Source organism: Buteo buteo, chromosome 9 (genome assembly GCF_964188355.1).
Source record: "Buteo buteo chromosome 9, bButBut1.hap1.1, whole genome shotgun sequence".
Taxonomy (NCBI): Eukaryota; Metazoa; Chordata; class Aves; order Accipitriformes; family Accipitridae; genus Buteo; species Buteo buteo.
The window spans coordinates 20,130,836-20,151,349 of NC_134179.1; the positions used below are offsets into that span (position 1 = coordinate 20,130,836).

General features: G+C 47.1%; 1 long non-coding RNA gene across 2 annotated transcripts; it reads right to left on the reverse strand.

The window, feature by feature from the left end:
- Nucleotides 1-690: 690 nt before the first annotated feature.
- On the reverse strand, nucleotides 691-14,970 carry LOC142034949 (uncharacterized). Of its 2 annotated transcripts, none has more exons than XR_012651776.1 (3): nucleotides 14,686-14,970; nucleotides 6,483-6,668; nucleotides 691-2,200 (listed from the first exon to the last, which is right to left on the reverse strand). It is a non-coding gene; the product is annotated as an uncharacterized LOC142034949 (long non-coding RNA). The 2 variants fall into 2 exon arrangements; XR_012651777.1 differs by lacking the exon at nucleotides 14,686-14,970 and adding an exon at nucleotides 9,521-9,598.
- Between the last annotated feature and the right edge of the window lie 5,544 nt (nucleotides 14,971-20,514).

Below are 20,514 nucleotides of genomic sequence, written 5' to 3' on the forward strand. Positions count from 1 at the left end.
ACCCGAGACTGAGAAAATAGGGGTAAAAGTTGCAGCATTTAGTATTTTTCCTAATTTTATAGGTCTGCCCTTCCTCTGAAATGGTCTACTCCCAGCTTTGTTGCCCCGGGTCTTGCAATTCATAAAAGCACTGTTTAATATTCCTGGATATGTATGTGTGTGTATATATATAAAAACCCATATAATTCCATATATGGAATTACATTACATTACATATACATTATATATGTATATGTGTATATGTATATGTATATGTATACATTACATATACATTATACATATCCATATACATTATATATTTTTCTGTGTTATATAAATAGATATATTTTTTATCTGTAATATAAATATACATATATAAATTATTGGAATCCAAGAATGTATATATGTATATTTGTATTATATACATATACTCCCAGAAGATGCATCTGGGCATTCAGCAAAGCACACATGCTACACACATGGATCCCCAAGGGTGTGTGTATATATATTTTTGCATAAACATATGTATATATATGTATCATATAAATATGTATTACTTTATATAATTATATATTACATATATTTTATAGATTTTTATATGATATAAACATATGTATAACATAAATGTGCATCTATAAATAAATATGTAACATATATAAGTCTATAAGATATATAGACTATACATAATTATATATAGTAATTTATTATTTTTTAAAATCTTTTTTTTGTCAGGAAGAGACAGTGAATGGCTGGGAAAAAGTAAAAATTACCCTCTCAGGCCCCTTGGCTGGGATGCATGGGGCACGCTCCACCCGTGCTCCGCCACCTCCTGTTTGTCCAGTGAGTGCAAACACCCGCCTGACGGATTCCTGGGTTGCTCCGGAGACTGGTTTCCTGTGACCAACGCCCATTTGCAATATTTCATAAATGAGAAGAGGCTCATCAGCGAGCATCATCGGTCCCAATCCAGTTTTCCCTTCAAACTGCCTCTGCCGGCTGGGGAGCAGCAGAGTTAAAACAATACGTGCTCAGGCATAAGCCCGGGAGGATGTAAAGCATTGCATTAACAAATTTAATAGCCCCAAATAGATCAAAGCTTTCAAATCACATACTTAAAAAATATCCCTCTTGGGCACCAGTCCGTGACCCCAGGACTCCAACATGGGATGCAGAAACCTGCGACTACATTCTTCTGAAATCTTTGCCAAGCGTTTAAAAGGGTATAAAAATCCACGATCTATGGCCAGCAGCATAAGGCTGCTCCAGCATTGAACCAAGTGGAGTTGAGCAAGGGCTGTGTGACCAGGGCATGGGCAGGGAGACCCCTGTAAGCGGGGCTGAGCATCCCAGGCAAACTGTTGAGGTGCTTCAGCCAATCCTTGTGTGGGCTTTTCCTTTTATTTTAATTCTATGGCTTTCTCTCTTTCTTTTACATGTTTAAAGCAAGGACACACAGCACACCTTTGGGGCAATATCTGAAAGCCACTGGATCAGAAACAAGCCTGGTTGCACCTAAAAATACCCTGTTAATAACTTCAGTGGGGACCGTCTGGAGGTTTCGGGCGCTCCCGCTCAGGGCTGCAGCACTCTTGAATAGTGTTTTTGTAACGTAGCAAACTGGGAATTCAACAGAGGCGGTGAGGGCAGGGTCTCCTGCTTTGTATGGAGTTCAGTGGTGTTGGGGATGGCTGGAGCTGTTCTGGGGTCACAAGGTAATGGGGGTTATTTTGTCCACAAATAGGCTGGACAAAAGCTCTGGAATAATTCAGCATCTATTTTTAACTCCCTTCTTGCAGTGACTTTGCATTGCCCGGTGCCTTGTGGCACGTCGGCATGCAAACAGTACGCACCACACTCCCGATACAAGGCCATGAGGGGGCTTGGTTTGGTATAACAAAGCCCTTTCAGGTCCGGAGATGTTGGTGTGGCAGAGGGGAAGGCAGGGTTTCTACACGCCCCGTCCCATGAGCTGATTCTCCACACACTGGAAGTCTATCTGCTGATTTTTTGTAGGAAGTAAAGCCCTCAGGACAAGCCCTCATGGCAAACGACAGGCGAGTCTTGTCCTTATCACCACTTGGTCGTCCCCCTTTCACATTTGCCCCTGGGCCTATTCCTACCACTGTAATTAAGGGCAAATCAGGTGTCAACTCGCTCCATTGGACACGGCTGTAGAAATTGTTGGCACGGTGCTCTTCCTTTCGGGGCTGGAAGCCAAGCACTGGAGAGATGGGAGGAAAACAACTCGTTACAGCTGCGGTGCGGTGAGAGCCTTCCCCCTTTTCCCCACATGCTCAAGGCTAGACTCAGGACCTAGATCAGACAAGGTGGCTGTGGCTGGACATCTGTGTGCCCACCCAGAGATCCCAGGTGGGGAGAGCCTCACAGTGCCGTGCCAGCCTCACCCACCTCCCAGTGTCTGCGCCTACAATCAGGCAGGTCCCCTGCAACCAGGGGCATCGGTAGACCTTGGCGTGGGGAAGACATGCTGGCACTGGAGGGGCTGATGTGGGTCTGGAGGTGATGGTAATGCTTTGTGTCCACAAGGGATGGGGCTGAGCCACTGGATGGTGAGTCTTTCCGATGATCCCTAGCTGCCCCATTGAGGTTGGATGGGGATGCTAACATCAAAATGTCCTGCTCTGGGCTTGTAGGTGAAGCCAGGAGGGCGAGGAGGCTCTATTGAAGAGGCACTGAGACTGGGCTGTTGGTATTTCCATGCCGGAGACAGAGATCCAACAGGGAAGCAAAACAGAAATGTGATGATCCCTTCAAGTATCAGGATGAGGAGGAGTGGAGGAGGCAGCAACCTCCTTGCCCTGAGTCCACACTTGATGGCTGTAGCTTCTCCCTCCACATCAGCAGACCAGCTCCGGGGGCACAGGAGGTACAGTAAGGAGCACAAACCTCAGCGCTCATCCAGGATGGGGAATTACACAGCTGTGCTACCAAGCACAGCTCATCCTGGGGCGCCGGGTGGCCTGACCTAGCCCAAGGCTGGGCATGACACCCCATGGGCCAATGCAACCACCTCTGTGGGGTCACAGTGGCCTCACGGGTCCCCTACAGAATGAGTAATTTTATCAGCCCTGGTAGCCTTTCGTCACAACCTACAGCTCGTCCTTTCTAATGATAAACCATCCAGGGCCTTGTTTGGGCCCATTGGCTTAATGAAGTCAGCACAGGCACTTTGATTGAAGTCCTAGCCCAGCGAACTAGGACTAGCCCTGCTGGTGACTCCTCTTGTGGGTTTGGTGAAACATCTCAGGAGGATTTTGGTGACTGACTGGCAGCCGGAGGAGAGGGGAGAGACAGGGTTACCCAGTCCTCTCTTGCTCCACCTGACCAAGCGGAGCATGGAGACATGTTTGATTGGCAAGTAATTAGGTCTTAAATGTTGGACCTACAGAAAGAAAAGACATTCACTGGGGCATGGTGAACCTGGCAATGAAAAAACAAACGTGTTGGTTAAGAACAAGACTAAAGGAGTGACTATAATTTCTCCGGTTTCTCTGCCAAGTCTGTGGGTTTTTCCTGGTGAGTCATAGATCTGCAGAAGAGCAGAGGCCAGCAAGGACCTCTGGAGCTGGGACCTCTGGAGAGGTCCCTTCTCCAACCCCTGCTATATCAGGTTGCTCAGGGCCAAGGTTTGCATCTCCCAGGACAGAGATCTCACAGCCTCACTGGGCTCCAGTGTTGGATCACCCTCACGGAGAACACATTTCTTCCTAATATCCAACTGGCATTTCTCATCTTCCACCTCGTGCCCATTGCCCCTTGTCCTTCCCCTAAGCAACCCCTGAGAGGAGCCTGGCTCCATCTCCATCTCTGCTATGGCATTTGCCTTTGCTGGTCTTTGTGAGGTTCCTGCCGGACCATTTCTTGGGTCTGAAGTTATCTGGTCTCCTCTCTAGATAGCTGCTATTCTCATTCATGCGGGAGGTACTGAAAGCACTGACACTTTTTAATACAAAATCCCAGATTATGACAACAGGGAATGCCTTCAAGTAGTTAAGAGATATATGCCTAAATACAGTAGTTTATGCTTCATGCAATGAGGTGCACAGAATTTTTTGTGTTTATTTTAAAGATAAGTTGAATTTAAGGTAACATTAGAATCTGAATGAGAAGGGGAATACACAATATTCTCACAGAGGCAGACAGAAGCCAAGGCTTAAGGTGAAAGAGAAGGATAATCCTTAGTTATAGGAAAATTTAAGCACGAATTAGAACGGTGAATTTATCTATGCTAAAAACGTCAATCTCCTATCCCCACCCATCACAAAAAAATAATCTGACTGTATGCTTACTTAACAACTACCTCTGTATGTATTTCTTCCATCTGCAATACTGCATTAACCACACACTGTCAAATTTAAAAAGGAATAAAACAAAACAAATCAAAATCTTAGCTTCCTTCTCGCTTCTGCTGAGTTTCGTAACACACAAAATAATCCTCAAGGTAAATAAGGAAAAGAAACACACAGCAAAGACCTATACTACTCATTGTTGAACAATGTGTTTGTCTAGCAGCCCAAATCTGCGCAGCAGCCCTGCCCTCCAGCGTACCGGGGACTGTGCCCTGGGCTTCTGCGCCAGCCCCAGCTCTGTACAACTGGCTTCTCACCAAATGTCCCATCTGGAGAGGTGACCTTTTTTTTCAAAATCAGCACATTTTTTAATGGGGTTTTTTTTCGCATGGTTATCCAAGCAGCTAGTTTCTGAGGGAGAACGAAGCCTGTGCTTACAAGCCTGTGCGCAGCAGCACAATGGAGTTTGTCCCAGAGAGGGAACAGTGCTCCTTAGCCAACTCCTATCCCTGCAGCACTGCAAAACCAACCCCAGTGTATCCAAGTGACCCTTTTTTCCCCTGAAATGCATAAAATAAATTCATTTGAATTTTATGTCTTGCAATGGCTGTGCCAAGCCAGTACCTTACTGACAGATCACCAGCCTCCTTCCCTGATATGTGCAGGATTATATACACCACTACTGGGGTAAGGAACCAAATGTCACCCATTCTCAAGCATATAGCAAATTCTCCAGGCCATCTGATCTTTTCTGGGCCCCTGTGGTTCAACTGGAGGAAGCATATCCCATGATGGTGGTGCTGGCAAGCACCTGGGGGATGGAGCAGGCCAAAGGGCCAGTGGTAAGCTCCAGGTTTTCAGCTGGGCCATGTCCTCAGTGCTGCCTTTCAAGGAGCCAGCAAAGAAACCCTGGACCCACTGGTTTGCTTTGCATTAGTGGGCTGGAGGTTGGGGTGACAGGATTGGGAAGATCCAACAGAAAGACACGACCAAAGCTGCTGCATCCCACAGCTTCATCGGCAACGTGAGGCTTCCTGACAGCCGAATGCCTCTCCACAGCTGCTTCTCATAGACATAACACGTGGTGTAAATACCGCCTTCATGAGGTCATGCTGCTGTAATTTCACGGAGGAGGAATGAGGCATCCTCGTGGAGATTTGGCAGGCTCTTGCTGGACCAAAAGTCAGGACGTCCTCAAGCCTGGAGACACAGCTCAAGTGAGAGTGTCCTGCCCCTGGGAGAAATCTACAAAGAGCTTGTGGCCCCTTTGGGTCCCCAATGTCCCTTCAGGTGCTTATATTTAAGCAGATGTAGAAGGAAGGCAAGAAATGCCAGCTGCTAACCCATTTCAAGTAATAGGATTGTTATCGCTGACTTATTGCTTTCATTTTTTTTAAATTTTAAATCTGCTCATTTGGGGCACATTCTCTGAAAATGAAGTCTAAATAGAAAGGAGAAGATCACATATTTATTGCTACAAATGAGTATGTTTGTCATCTCTTCCATCTCTTGCATTTCTAGCCAAGTCATTCACTGCCAGGCAAGTTCCCCAGAGCCCCTGGGACATGCTCGTGAGGATTTTTGTGGTAGGACAGTGACTCCCCACAAAGCCTGCCCTGCTCTTTTACCCCTTCTCCAGTGGAAATGGCTGGATTTCAGCCTTTCAGTTCTTGCCTGCTCCACTCCAGACTTCTCTGCTCCATCTCTGCTGAAACAATCCTGTTTCACAGACTCTCCCTAGAAAGAGCACTTAGTAAATCCTTTTAATTAAGGCCATGTTTGCATCCCTTAGTTACAGAGGGACAAAAGACTTGAACTAGAACCCCTGCTAAAACGCTTTCTTCACAGTAATATATAGTCATGGAAAAGCCAGACAGAAGGTCAGAAAACAATTTAGCGCCCACACCACCGCATATTTGACACCATAATCTCATTTGGGGGGGCAAAGGCAGAGTCTCACATGCGTTTGGACAACATGTCACAGCTGCTCAGGCTTTGCTGGTGGCAGCGCAAATCACCTCAGAGCACCATCAGCCACCATCTTTTCCACCCAAGCTCGGGGTGGAGAGGGTTAAAATTTGCCCACAGTGCTGTTCTTTAAGTGTTGGATGATAAATCTATTGGGTGATAAATCTGTCTGTTGATTATAAATCACATTTACTGTGGTTTAGCCATTTTCAAGGAGATGCTTACCAAAGTACAACCCATGCCTTCGGTGAGGTCCTGGAGGCTTCCTGAGGGCAACAGTGGTCCATCCTGGTGGGCCAGGCGGTGGCTGTAGGACACAGCACCAGCAGAGAAGAGGACTGCAGAGCGGCCAGTGAGCAGCCTCACACCACAGAGGGAGTCTCTTCTCCAAACCAAAGCCATGCAGGAGGTCTGCAGCAAAAACGAGTGAGACTGAGCCACAGTTGCACCTCAAAACATCTTGAGAAGTCATGATGGCACCTCCCCAGAGAAGGGATTTTTCCATTTCTTGATCAGAAATAGTGATGCCAAGGCTTGTGAGTCCCTCCCATGCTTGTCTGGGCTGCCTGCATGCTGGGCAGCAAGGGAGGGGATGACATCTGCACCCTGTTTGCCGAGTGGCGTCATGTCCTGGGAGGGCATCAGCACTGCTGAAGGAGGCTTGGAGGGGAGTGGTGCAATATTTTTCCCACTAATCATTTACTGCACAGCTATGTTTTCTTTGACAGAAGTGGATGGTCCCGGTACACACAAGTTTTGGTTTTCCACAGAGCTCCTGAGTGACTTGCTGCCTAACACAGCACGTGAGTAAGTAAGTGGCACTAAAACCCAGCCACAAATTAGGTTTGTGCTCCAGTCTGTGTTCTCCTTGGTGGGGGAAGCCTGTCTCAGGCAGATCTTCCTCATCTGGCTGCAGCAGACCTCTGGCAGCTTGTAGGAAGCATTGCAAGAGGCTTCTCTAAAGCCATCCACGCTTCTGTCACCCAAATTTGGGAGTGGATGTCCACGAGGAAGTCCTTATGGAGGCTGTATTTGCAGGGGGAGCAATAAGGGCTAAATCCCGAGATCCCAGCTAAGTTTCTTACCCAGCAGTGAAATTGTGCTTTGACTGCAGCCGTGAAGAATGAAACATCATAAACATAAAGCCAGACCTTTCTGTCCCAGGTACATTTTCATGTGGGGTCCTAAAATTTTCAATCCTGATCAAGTTGCTACTGGGGTAGGCACACAACAAGCCCAGAAGAAGTATTCCTTGCCCCAAAAAGCCCCTCGTCAAGGGAAGCACAATGAGTGATCCCTAAGGATCATTGCTCAGCACCTCAGAAATAGAGAGCAGGATAGGAAACCAGTCTCTGAATGTGTGACTTTTGGACAAGATGGGGCCAGTGAGCAGCCTGAGCTAACAACCTCATGCCAGGCAGCAGAGAGACCCACAGCTACTGAAGGACAGGAGACCTGAGGTGTCTCCGCTGCCTTGGGCTACACTTATTACTGGGAGCATATAATGCCATGTGCTCCAGGAGCTGTATTTTGCCCCATCAACAGCTGCTAAAAGCCAACAGCATTTCTTATTCTGCATTTGGGTTCTGATCATACGAAAACTGGTACTTCAAAGCCAGGCATCCCACCTCAGCCACACCTGATCTGTCCAAGAGCACTTTCCTGGTTTTTTTTTTGCCCTAGTTTCCTTAAGCTATGGGATGAAACACAAGTGAGTTTAATCTTCTACTACATGACTTTGCTGGAGAAATCCAGAAACACCCAGAAATGTTTTACAAGCTTATCAAGGGCAATAAATGTTCTCTGCTTGAGTGAAGGGGATTTCACAAGAGTTTGGCTATACTGGTGGAGGACTAGCTCTACAACACAGGCAGTTTCTCCCTTCTGGGTCCCTGAGCTTTATCCATAGCTGTGGGAAATGACCTCACATGCCACCAGGATCAGGCTGCAGAGAGACTGCAACAGGACCGCGGCATCGCAGGGTAGTGAGGAGCAGGCAGGAGCGAGAGGCTCTCACTGAATATAAATTGCATGGAGGAGCCAAATCCTGCAGCTTTCAGTAAAAAAAGCTTGGAAACCAATTCGTTAGGAAGGGCAAACAGCAGGGGTTGTGGGGTTGCCAGCTGGAAGCCTCAAATAAGGAAAGCAACAAGTTGATTTACTGTGATGGTGAACATGCTGGGCCACATTCCTGTGTTAGCAGTGAGGGGACAATGCTGTTGTCTTTGTCAGCTGCACAGATTTGACCTGGTGCTGGGCCAGGCAGCAGCTGAAAGTGCTCTATACAGGCTATATGCATAGTATGACCAAGCTAGCCTGACCTTTGGCATCTCTTGTCTCTGCATCGCCACACTGGGCTTTAAGGTGGGCTTGCCATTCGGGAAGTTTGGGACTGAAAAGAAAGTGAAAAAAATATGGGATTTTTTCATTTAAAGGGAAATAGGCTGAAAAAATCAAGACCAGAAAGTTGCATGGCTATGCAAGAGGTTAAACTGGCAGCTGCTACCTCTCCAGGGGACGTGCCATCTTTGCTCAGTGCTGTTCCTGCCGAGTCTGGAGCTCCAGGGGCTGCCCATGTCCCACCGGCTCCTCGGCTGGTGGCACCTCCGCCCAGCTCAGCGCAGGTGCCAGCTTGTCCTCCTTGCCCTCTGTCCCTGGAGGTAGTGCAAAGGTGGCTCCGCTCCAGCGGCTGCACGGCATGGCCAAACCCTGCCTCCGGCTGCAGAGCCACCACCCTGCTTCGTCACAGCTGCCGGCTCCCTCCTTGCAGATGGCTCGCCCTTTGCCCGCTCCGATCACGTGGGAACGCAGATGGGTGCTCTGGTCCCCCACCCTGCAAGGATCCACATGCCAGATCCTTTGGAGAACTCCTCCCTGAGGCGGAGAGGTCCCAAAAGCCGGCATGGCAAAACAAGAGCTGGTTAAAGCAGCCTGCGGGGCTGGTGGAGCACCACCCCGTGCTCCTGTTTGGCCAGGGTCCCTCTTTTAGGGGTCTCCCATGAGGACTGCAGTTATTACAGCAAGCATATTATTTATGGGAAGTGAGAGCATGCAGCCCCTGCAAGCCCCCCGCAGCCCCGCACAGTCCCCCATGGATGTTTTACATGGTGCTGCAGGATCGACGCTGCAACGTCTGCACTGTGGGGCTGAGCACAGCAACGTCTTCGCAGCTACGGACCTTTTTTTACCTGCTCAGCACAGGGCCCAGCAGCAGAGGACCTTGTAACAGGCGTTAAAATGCTAAATACCCAAGTGACCAGCACCTTGAGGATTGTGCTGTACTTCATCAGCTTCTTGGGCCTCTCCCAGCATCTCCATCAGCACGTGTTGGTTGCAACCCTGTGGGACAGCAAATGTCACCCATTCGGCTGGGGGGTGGGGACACAAAGCCACACAGCTGGGAACACAACAGCTTGTCAGGAAGCAAGCACAGGACTTTTTTCCTGGAGACAGAAGTTTGATGAGATCAGCTCATGAATTCAGCTCCAGGCGCAGAGCAACTTTTGCCTTTTTTAGAGGCCTGGAGGATTGGAAGCTCCCATAAACTTTAATGAGATACTTCTGCAAAACCATTAGTAGAAGTTGTTGAAAAGCCAAGTATAGCCATTTATGGGGACTTAAGGAACTCCAGCAGCTATTCACCCAATAAAAGCTGGCAAAGCAGCCTTCCCTTCAAATTTTGTAGTCCCCTTTGTCAAGAACTTCCTCCTTTCTCCTGTCAGATTTTAATAAAATTTGCCCAGGATGGGTGTATTTTCCTTCCCAAGCCACTTCTCCGTGGATCAGCCTGGAGCTGGATTCAGCTGGGCAGGGAGCCTGGATCACCAACTGGGCACAGAGCACTGGGCACAGTGGTTCCCCAGGGAAAACTCAGCAAACCAAGATCTCACCTGATGTGTCCCAAAGGGTGATGTTAACAGGTGGCCTTCAGAAAGCCTGACCACTCGGCGATTGGATCTTTTAAAACTGATTTAGAGAGACTCCTCATCTGGTCAGAAGAGAGGCAAATATGGCTTTTGAACACATCAAATGGCTTTTTAATACTGTTAATGAAACCTAGAGAGAGGGTAAATTTCTTAGCTGCTCAGCTCTGCTATAAAAAAGAAAGGCACAATACATCTCAGCCTTTCCCAGATAAGGGAGCAACTCTACAATGTCACCCTTCACCTTCAGGTTTTGTCTACAGGGCTGAGTCATTACTGCAGCTAATTAGAGACTTCAAGCTGATTATGAGGATTGCAGTAAATGGAGTTACAAAATCTCTTGGCCTGATACTCCTTAATACAAAAGCCACTTTACACTGACCTGGTCTTAAAATACCCCAGGGTGAAATAAAGTACTCTTAGAGCAAATGGGATAAGTCCATCTGCATTTGGAGGGACCAGCACACATTACAGACCACCAGCATCCGAGGCTGATGGGACTCTCAAAGGCCCCATCTGCCCCCAAGTGAGATGAAAGCATCTTTCTCTTCACAGAGAGTCAGGTCTTTCACAACAAATAAAAATAAAAAAATATAGTCAGGCAACTACCTGAAGAGCTGACTGATATTGATCCAATAAAAAGCAAAACAAAATCTTGCCAAGTCCATTTGCAGGTGCCTCTAGGGGTATCTTAAGACCTTAACAAGTCAGACCCTCCAGTTCAATTCTGCCAGCACTTCCATGGCCAGACACTCCCTAAATTTTAGGCATATTTTAAACTTGATACAAACCTGAAAAGTGGAGCTCAACTTTTCCATATCAGTGATACAGAGAAAGGAAAAGAGCTTCCTACGTTGTTTTAAAATAACTCAAAGTGATAGATATCAGCCCACAGTCCACAGAACAAGTTTTGAACCAAAAGCCCCAGGATTCACAACGGTCATGTGGCCTGGAGGTGACTGTTTGGGGACAAGGTGCCAGTGCTTGCCCCAGACAGGGCAGAACCACTCTCTCCAAAATGGAGAGGACCCTGCCAGCCCCAGCAGCCCAAGAACTGCTCCATCCCCACCTGCAAGGTCCTCCCAGAAGCCACCAGCGGTGCATCCCAGGGCGGAGGACCACACACACATGGCCATAATCTTGGCAGAGGAAGGAAGTCGCAAAGGGAAGCCTTATCTTTGGACTAAATACAGCTCCAAAAATATGACAATAGTCATGAGACCCATGACCCCAGTCACCCGGTGTAAGGTTACTGCCATGGTGACATTTGGAATACAGCATCATCTATCATGGCTTTGAGTCAGCAGATAGGCGCAGCCAAGGGTTAAGGTTTCCCTGTGAGTAAAATAAGGCAGTAAAAGCATTTTGCTGGTGAGCGTGCTCCATCCAAACCCAGCAGCTCCCAGAGTCTGTTTAGCTCATGAGTTTGCACTCACGGGAGCAACACCTCTGTTCACCCCAGGCACCTCAAGGTCCAGCATTGGAGTGTGCAAGGGAGTTTATGCAGAGAAGCCAAAATACGACAGGTTCCCTCCCACTCACTTCCCAGGGCAGATCAGCCCTCTCATGTGCAGAGGCAGCCCTGCTGCTTGAAGGTAACCTGTGATAAGTAAAAGAACGTGAAAATCCAGCCAAACCAGTATGCCCAGCTGGTGGTATTGGGGAGAACAGCTAGACCCTGGCTGGTGGAAACTTGGACTCCCTCTCCTTCAGCTCAGGCATCCTGCCCTTCCCCAGCACCAGTGCTTCGGGCAAGGGGGAGCACAGAAAACGTCTGCAGTCACCTTTTCTCATTAGCAGATTAGAGATCTTAGGAAGGACCTTTCTCCTGCAATGGGAGGTTTTGCTGGGGAATAGGTAGAAGCTGTGGGATAACAGTGGCAGCCCCATACCTAGTGGGTTAGTGGGGGGGCTGGGATCAGTGTGAATCCCTCCATCAAAAAACCTAGAGCTTGGATTGCTGCCATGGCTCTTTTAGGAGAAATTATGGGTTGGGTAGGAAGAAGAACTGAGAAGCAACCTGTTTCTGCATGGGGAATAGATGCTTGTGTATAAATAATATATGATGTGTGTATATATATAAGCATTTTCTGATTTAAAGAAAAATACATGTTTACATGGCTTTGTGATCTCATATTAAAACAAATACATTTCTTTATGTCCTGAAAGATTTCTTTATGTCCTGAAACCTTCCTGCTGCCCTCACCTGTCTAAATGTCTGATCCAGGAGAGATGCTGCGCTGGGATACAGAGAGGCAGAGTGGGGCAAAAGACTGGCACAGCTGGAGCTCGAAACATTTTTGGATCATGTCCTGATTGCAGCCGATATAAAAAAAGCACATTGACAGACCTTCCTGTGATCACTTCAGTGGCATTTGATTTCCTATTTTCTCTCATTCTTCCCTCACTTTTCCTTCTAGAACTCCTCTCTGCAGACATTTTCCACTCTTATCCTGCTTTTTCCCCAACCACTGTCTTCTGCCATGATGTTTTTTTTCCCGCTTTCCTTCTCTGTTTCCGCCAGGTAGCTCCATCCTTTTCAGCTGCAATGCCTCTTCCCTCTCTGCTTCCTCTGGACCAGATAGAAGGAGGAGAGTCCTGAACCCATCCCTTGTCCCAGATACCAGAGGAGCATTTTGGACCATGAGCAGCTCAGGAGGCACTTCCAGACATGTTGTAGCTTTGCTACAAAGACTGTCCTTAGCAAGCTGGACCTCAGCTCAGGAGATCTGCTTCCCTGCTTTATGAACAGCAGTGTGCTTGTCTTTCAATGCCAACCCTCTTGCATCAGTGTGTGGGCTGTGGTCTCCGTGTTTGCCACAGCTATAGTCCTCTGGGAAGCACAATGTTTTGGGGAAGAGCAGAAAAGTCTCCCTCGTTGTCCTTGTGCTGGCTGGATTACACTACACAGAGGACAGAAGCTACACCAGCCTCTGCAGCAGGGCAGCTGCAAGGTCAGAGAAATACCAGAGATGCAAAGTTGCCATCTAAATTCAAATCCATGCTTTTCCCATGCATGGGATGCTTAGAGCCTTATCTGAGGTTTCTTCTAAAATAAGGACCCAGCTGCTTATTTCTGATCCAGCTTCTTCGATGCTCAGGAGGGTTTAGATGGTTTGGAGACTCTGTACCAAACCAGAACCAGAGACATCTAGCAATTTGTGAGTTAGCAAGCAGAAAACATGGAAACAGAATTTAAAATATCAGGGCTGTATCTGCCACTGTTGTAAATGCTGCAGTTCTACTTGATTATGTCAGCAGCACAGGGTATGGATCAGCCATGACTTCATCCCAATCCTTCAGAGTGTCCCAGTCCACAGCTTGGCTGGTGACCTTCCTCCAAGGCTTGGACATGGTTGGGGGGCAAGGGAGTTTAGGAGTGTGGGTAACAACCTGCTCTTTGCCACTTGGCCCCCAGTGCCAACAAAACATCTCAAATGCATGTTCCCATCTTGGACAGGACAGTTATGAAGCTGTGTCTAACAAAAGCCTTAAGAAAAAAGAGCTACAGAAATGTTCCAGCAGCTTCATGTTACCCAAAGGGAAGAGATGTGGGCTGCCAGCTCCCTCACCAAGAAAATGTGTTTGCGGAAGGAACTGCTCCATCAGCCCAGTCTGGACCCAGAATCCCAGGAGGAAAAGGTCCAAAACCTCTACCCTGGACTCACAGCCTGATTTTACACCAGCGTGTACTAACACTTACTGCATAGGTGGCCAGGGATGTTCCCAAGTGTGGGGTCTTGATCACCTCTGTGGGTAAATAGTTAGCACAGACCCAACAGTTTTGGCCAATCCAACCAGCCCTGTCCCAAGCCATTCCCCAGCACCTCTTCTAGCTCTACAATGGGCAAACAGGTGGCTGAGCAGAGTGGGCATCTTGCCTGCAGAAAAGGTCTCTGGTGCCCTTGGTGGGGACACCTAAAAGAGAAAGGCAGACCTGACCAGGACTGCCATAGAGAGAGAAATGTGCTTTAAAAATACTCACCTGCAAGTGCCAAGGCGGAGCAGAAGCAAAGTGAGAAAAGAGGCATTTTTCTCTGTGGTTCATTTGTATGTTTGCGTCTGCTCCCACAAATGCACCAGCACCTGACTGAGCCGCCACGGAGGAGCCAGTGTGGAGGAAAACCAAGCAAAACACTGCCCTAATAAACCTTGTATATAGCAGAGCTGCCACTATGAATGCACATAAATAACAGTAAACCAGCATGAAAAAAATATCTATGGTTGCTAGGCAAATTAATGTTCCAGCATAAACAGCAAATATAAATTAGCTCAGGGTGCACACACAGCAGCACAGATCTGCGGGGGCATGGGATGCTTAAGAGCTAAATGCTGGACAAGGCAGTAATGCTTGGTGGGAATGGAAGTTAATGCCCTGTTGTTAGAAAGCCTGGGCTGGGGGGGAGTGGTGCTGGCTAGGGAGGAGTTTGGCAGTGCATCGTTCCCATTAAATCTTTCCCGTATTTGTTCTGGGGGTAGCTCTGGCTAGCTGAGCTTCTCTGTACCTTTTTTCAAGCATGTACTAAGGTAATGGCTTGTAATTCCTCGTGCACGGCTTTCCACGTCTTCCAGGTTGATCCAGCACTCCCATTTTGCTCTCCTGGGGCAGACCCCGGCCGTGTCCCCCATGACATTTTGAGGCCAAGCTGGTCACACGACGAGATGGTTACAAGGCACCAAAAATAGCAGGGGCTATTGAAAAGGCAGCTCTGTGCAGGGAAGGCTGCAGACGGACCTCAGGAAGGAAGGGAAAGTCACATTACAATCCCTGCATTGATAGCACCGCACGCTGAGTGCACTTTTCATCTCTCACTGCTACAGAGAGAGACGGGGAGGGTTATTGAGCCATTCCTCATCCTGGTCCTGCTGGCTCCAGTGGCGTTGGTCTTCTCGTACCCCTTTCAGATGGGGAGGAGAAGCCAATTCTGTGCTTTTTCTCCCTTAAAAATACATCCTTGTTGGACTCAGCAGCATGCTAGGACTTCGGTGGAATATTTTCAGTGGCTGTGAGTCATCCTGTGGTTAAATAATAAACACAGCAATAAAACACTAGTACATTTTCCTAGTACAGGAGACAGAGCGTCTATTATCATCAGTTCTTAAGAAGTGCTATTCTTATACGCGGTCCCTGTCCTCCTTTTTTATCCAGTTGTCTGTTCCCCAAATGCTTTATTAGGAGCAGATGCTAATATATGTCATTAATTCCTACCATATATTGTTCTTTTGATATTCAGCAGTTATCAACTTTTTGTGAAGTCTTGTTACAGAGAAATTAAAATTAGATGGCCAGTGCTATTCAGTTAGAGATTTATTTCCTAATCCTCCAAACAAGGGTATAAGCAAGCAACTTTACTCATATGAGCAACTACTTGGACTGAACCTGTGTTCTGCTGTAAAAGTGAATCCTTTGTAATTAATTCTGTCCTTAAACGTTTACCATCTAAGTGGTAAGTAGCATAACGCAAGGAAAAAATCTGAACACCAAGAGGAATTTGAATTTTAAAATGTTGTAGTTTTAAAACTCTTCATTGCTTCTCTGAATTGTATGTTTCCTACCAATAATTCTACCAGGAATTTTTCCTGCTAAATACAATATTTTTTCCAAGACTGGCTTGTAAATCCAGACTATAATGAGACCCACTGAGAGATCTGCCATTTCCATGGGAAAGTAGGGGGCTAAGCATGTCCAGATTTAGAAGTACCCATAGAAGACTGCACAGACACTAACCAAAATCTGCTCTGCCGAGGGGCACATCCAGCTTGTATTAGAGAACTGTGCTCTGCTGCTGAGGAGCAGCAATTATCGCAAAGGTAAATGAACCTGTCTGTGGTGTCCTGGGTGCCGGTTCAATGAAAGCAATGTGTTTGGCTATGCAAAGACAGAATTTGGCCTAATGAAAAATTATTTTAATATGATAAATGTGGTGATGCAAAACCCAGCTGGAGCATGACTTGTGTTTAATTTTCCTAGTATAACTCAGGAAACCTCTATCCACAAGGCTCCACGTGACTTTCTTCATTAAACTGTACAGCATGTACCAAGCCCCCTGTCTTTAAGGTGACATTTCAAACCCCCGTAGAGGAGGGACAGTTGTCAGGGCTATGATTAAAATAGATCCTTGTTTGTTGGTGTGACTTTTACTCAGCTCCTGGGAGATGTGGCAGTGTTGTGGTTTAACCCCAGCCAACAACTAAGCACCACACAGCTGCTTGCTCACTCCCCCCCAACCCACTGGGATGGGGGACAGAATTGGAAAAAAAAGTAAAACTCATGGGTTGAGATAAAGACAGTTTAATAGGACAGAAAGGAAGAAAATAATAATGATAATAATAATAAAATTACAATAATAATAATAAAAGGATTGGAATATACAAAACAAGTGATGCACAATGCAGTTGCTCACCACTCGCTGACTGATGCCCAGTTAGTTCCTGAGCAGCGATCCCCCCAGGCCAACTCCCCCCAGTTTATATACTGGGCATGACGTCACATAGTATGGAATATGCCTTGGGCCAATTTAGGTCAGCTGTCCTGGCTGTGTCCCCTCCCAACTTCTTGTGCCCTTCCAGCTTTCTTGCTGGCTGGGCACGAGAAGCTGAAAAATCCTTTACTTAGTCCAAACACTACTTGGCAACAACTGAAAACATCAGTGTGTTATCAACATTCTTCTGGTACTGAACCAGAAACATAACACTATACCAGCTACTAGAAAGAAAATTAACTATCCCAGCTGAAACCAGGACAGTCAGTGAGCCCTGCCACCACTCCCAAAATAAGATATGCCCCAGATGGATGTGCACATAACATCCCACTGAATGCTGTTAGCTCCCAGCCTGCCCTTGCTTGCACCCACCCTCGTTGGGCTAGTGATCGCCTCTGACTACCTTTCCACCACACAGGCATGAGGACACCTGAGCTGCATGCAAGAGTCTCAGATGGGTTGGCACAGTCCTTCTACCTGCCAGGGAGCAAACCCAAAGATCTCCTCATACCACCTAAGACAAAGCACAGTGATTTTGCGGGAGAGTCAATAATTGGAGGTCCTAAGGCTGCATTTGCTTGTGCTTATGCAGTTCAATGATTTTTGGGGGACCGCAAGGGTTTGTAAGAAACCTTGAGGGTTGATGTCCCATAGCACTTCCATCACTTCGCACAGCCCTACAGCCCTGCTGGTGAACTCAGCTAAAAATAGGGCTGAGCCGATGCAGCTGAGCCCATGTAAGCAGCTCTAATGCAACACCTGCTAACCACCAGCTACCGGGCAAGACAGGCATGCAAAGCTGCCCTACCAGCGTGGGTTTCCAGAGCTAACGCTGGAAAAGAAACCATTTTCTGACATTACTCTCTCAAATGGAGCAAAAGGGATAAGGGGGAGCAGCTGTGGCCATGAGTCAGGTTAGACACTGAGATCTTGAAAGATTCTCAATGTGCTGGTAGGGTCAAGGCAGAAAAGACAGGAACTTTGCAAGGGAAAATGAGACAATAAAATACTTTTGTGACTTTCACCATCTTCTTGAAAATGCCCTACCAGAAACTCCAGCAACTATTCACTCAACGAGAGCTAGCAAAACAGCCAAAATCCCCTAAAAGCAACAAGCCAGGATGCAACAGCTTGTGTCCCATGCCATGGAGTGGCTTGTCCCTGGACAGTAAGTTTAAAACACAGACTTCATTGTCACTTTTCTCCAGACATACCTTTTCACTGAATCTTACTCTGACTTTGGTGGCCTCCTGATAGGGATGTGACACGTACCATAACCCAGACCTCATTAGCTTGTAATTGTCCAAGTGTCTCAAATCTCCTCTTCTTTATCTCATCAAGTATCCCAGCTGGTTCAACAGCTTCCTTGGGAAAGGAACACGCTATAAAAATACCCTCTCCCTTCTAACAACATGTCTTCCACCTGCCGACCCCTCCTTCTCTAAATCCTCGAAAGTCAGGCCCAATATTTTTGGCCGGAGTACCGGCAGGCAAGACCTGTGACTCAGTGGCACTTCTCCTCTGAAGGTGAGAGCTGACAAGGGCTGGATGAATGCCAGTGCTGGAAACTGAGACTAGCTCAGCCCCAGCTGCTCTGCCTTTCCCAGATGGCCATGGATGACCATGTCTGCCCATCACCTGGCAGCCCTGCAGAGTGAAAGGCCAGATGAAATAAATACAATGCAGCTTAAATATCGTTTTAGAAATACATTAGGTGGTTAGGATGAGTAGGTTTTCTGCTCTTTGTAACCAGGAAAATCCCTGGTTTGTCTTTGAGGCCAGCTTGATATCAAGTGCAGCTATTGCAGAAAAAGCAAAACCTGCTTTTGTAATGCTTTTTTGGTGACTAGGTTGACCCAGTTCATCTTATCAAAGGGACTTTGATAAGGCTAAGGTTTCGTCGTTGGTATCAGCAGGGCAGTGTGTGCACACTGTGAATTGAGGACCTGCTCCCAGGCTCCGGTTTCTGCCGTTGCGTGTGCTGGAGGGCTGGCAAACTCCAGGCGATTAAATATTAACATTTATTGCAGTGCACCCACTTTGTTCTAGATCCAAGGCAAGCTCTTTCTCCCAGGAATGTGGTGGTTATGGTAAGATGAACAACATGGGAGCTCAGTTATTATGCTCAGTACTGGTAGTGAATAAAGCCTCCAGTTAAGTTGATGCCGTACTCCCATTTTGGGTAGGGTGAACAGCTACATAAATAACATAACAACTTATAATCTATCCCTCCAGCTCTGATTTAACTCTTTGAGATTGATTTGTGTCCTGTTTTTAATTACAGTTCTTCTTTTCTGCCTGCTCTATGTCTGCTTGGGAAAAGTTGTTACATGCCTTTGAATGAAACAGTCCAGGGAGATATAGACCTGAACCATTCTTCCTTCTACTGGTGGTGTGATTTCCCTTACAGTATTTATAATGTGCTTCACCAAAGCATCACCTGCAGTTTTATGTATAGCAAAGAAAATTTTGGATCAGCTGTGAAAGTCACTTCTTAAATGAAGCAGATTTGGGATCAAGTCATAAAAAAATGGAGGAGAAAGAAACACTTAAAAAGGGAGGGCTGCACTGACAATACTTAGCACTGATAGATAGTGGATGCAATCAGAGCTAATGCCTTTCTATTTTCTTTATATTTCTCTGCTCTGTTGAAAATTGGTGACTGCTTCAAGAGCTCAAATTTAGTGGTGACTATAGAGCTACACAGGGAGGATGTTAAAATAGTTATTGAGAGGGAACAAACAGAATAGGATTGTGCAAATTCACCTCGCAGCCCCAGCATATCTTCTGTGGCACAGCTAGACAGAGGTGGGTACAGTGGGGATTAATGGTTTGCTTCTCCCCCGCCCCCCGCCCCTCACATAAATGTAATAAATCTCTGAAAAACCTGTGCTCATGTACAAAAGCTAACACAAATGTGTTCACCTCAGGGAGTCTGGAAGGGAAACAGTAGTTTCGCCAAACAATTCACCTTTATAATATTGATTCTGTCAAAGTGGCATAAATGGAAGAAAAGCCTTTAAGTCTAAGTATCAAAGTGCTGCCTCCATTTGATATAATGAGCATGCGTTTTCAGGAAATGTGGTAACCTGGGAGCCGCCTGCTTTCCAGACTTCTCCAGGTCAACTCATGGGCTCAAGTGAAACTGTTTAAATGACGGCGGCCTGAAAAACATGACAACCTTTTGCTTTTGCGTACCCAGTTGCACAGCAGGATATGAGTCAGGAGAAAAGGTGAGGCATGTCCTGATTGCTCTGAGTTACTCAGGTGTTCAAGGACACAAGCTCTCTTAGAAAAGCACTGGTAGAAAATTGTGTGGGAGCAGCATGGACAGCCTGATGCTATTTTCTCCAGCTTGGACTCTTGCCTCTCCTTGCATTGTCCTTTTGCTGAAGGTGGGGGTTCAGCTGAATTTCCAAGCAAGCCACAGCTCCAGGGGTTGCTGCAGGACACACCATGCATTCACTCCTCAGAGAAGGAGCTGGCTGGCTGCTGCTCGCCCTTGGCGCCGCTGCACACCCGGATGAAATTGGCCATTAGATACGGTCGGCTGACTGTTGAAACTATGCCCAGAAATGGAAGAAAGGACTGTCCTCTGCCCCTCCAGACCCTCACCTTGAGGTGTGCTGGATCCCTGCTGCAGGGTTCCCACTGCAGCAAGGTCTGGGTGGGGACAGGGACAAGAGCCTTCTCCACCATGGAGGGACCCTACAGACCCCACGTGCTCCTGACTGGACCGAAAGAGTGGCTCAGTGGTGATGAAAGAAACATCCTCTTTCTTGGAATTTTTGGAAAATCTCACAAGCCCTGCCCCAGCTCTACATCCAGAGTAATTTCCAAGCACAGGCTCTC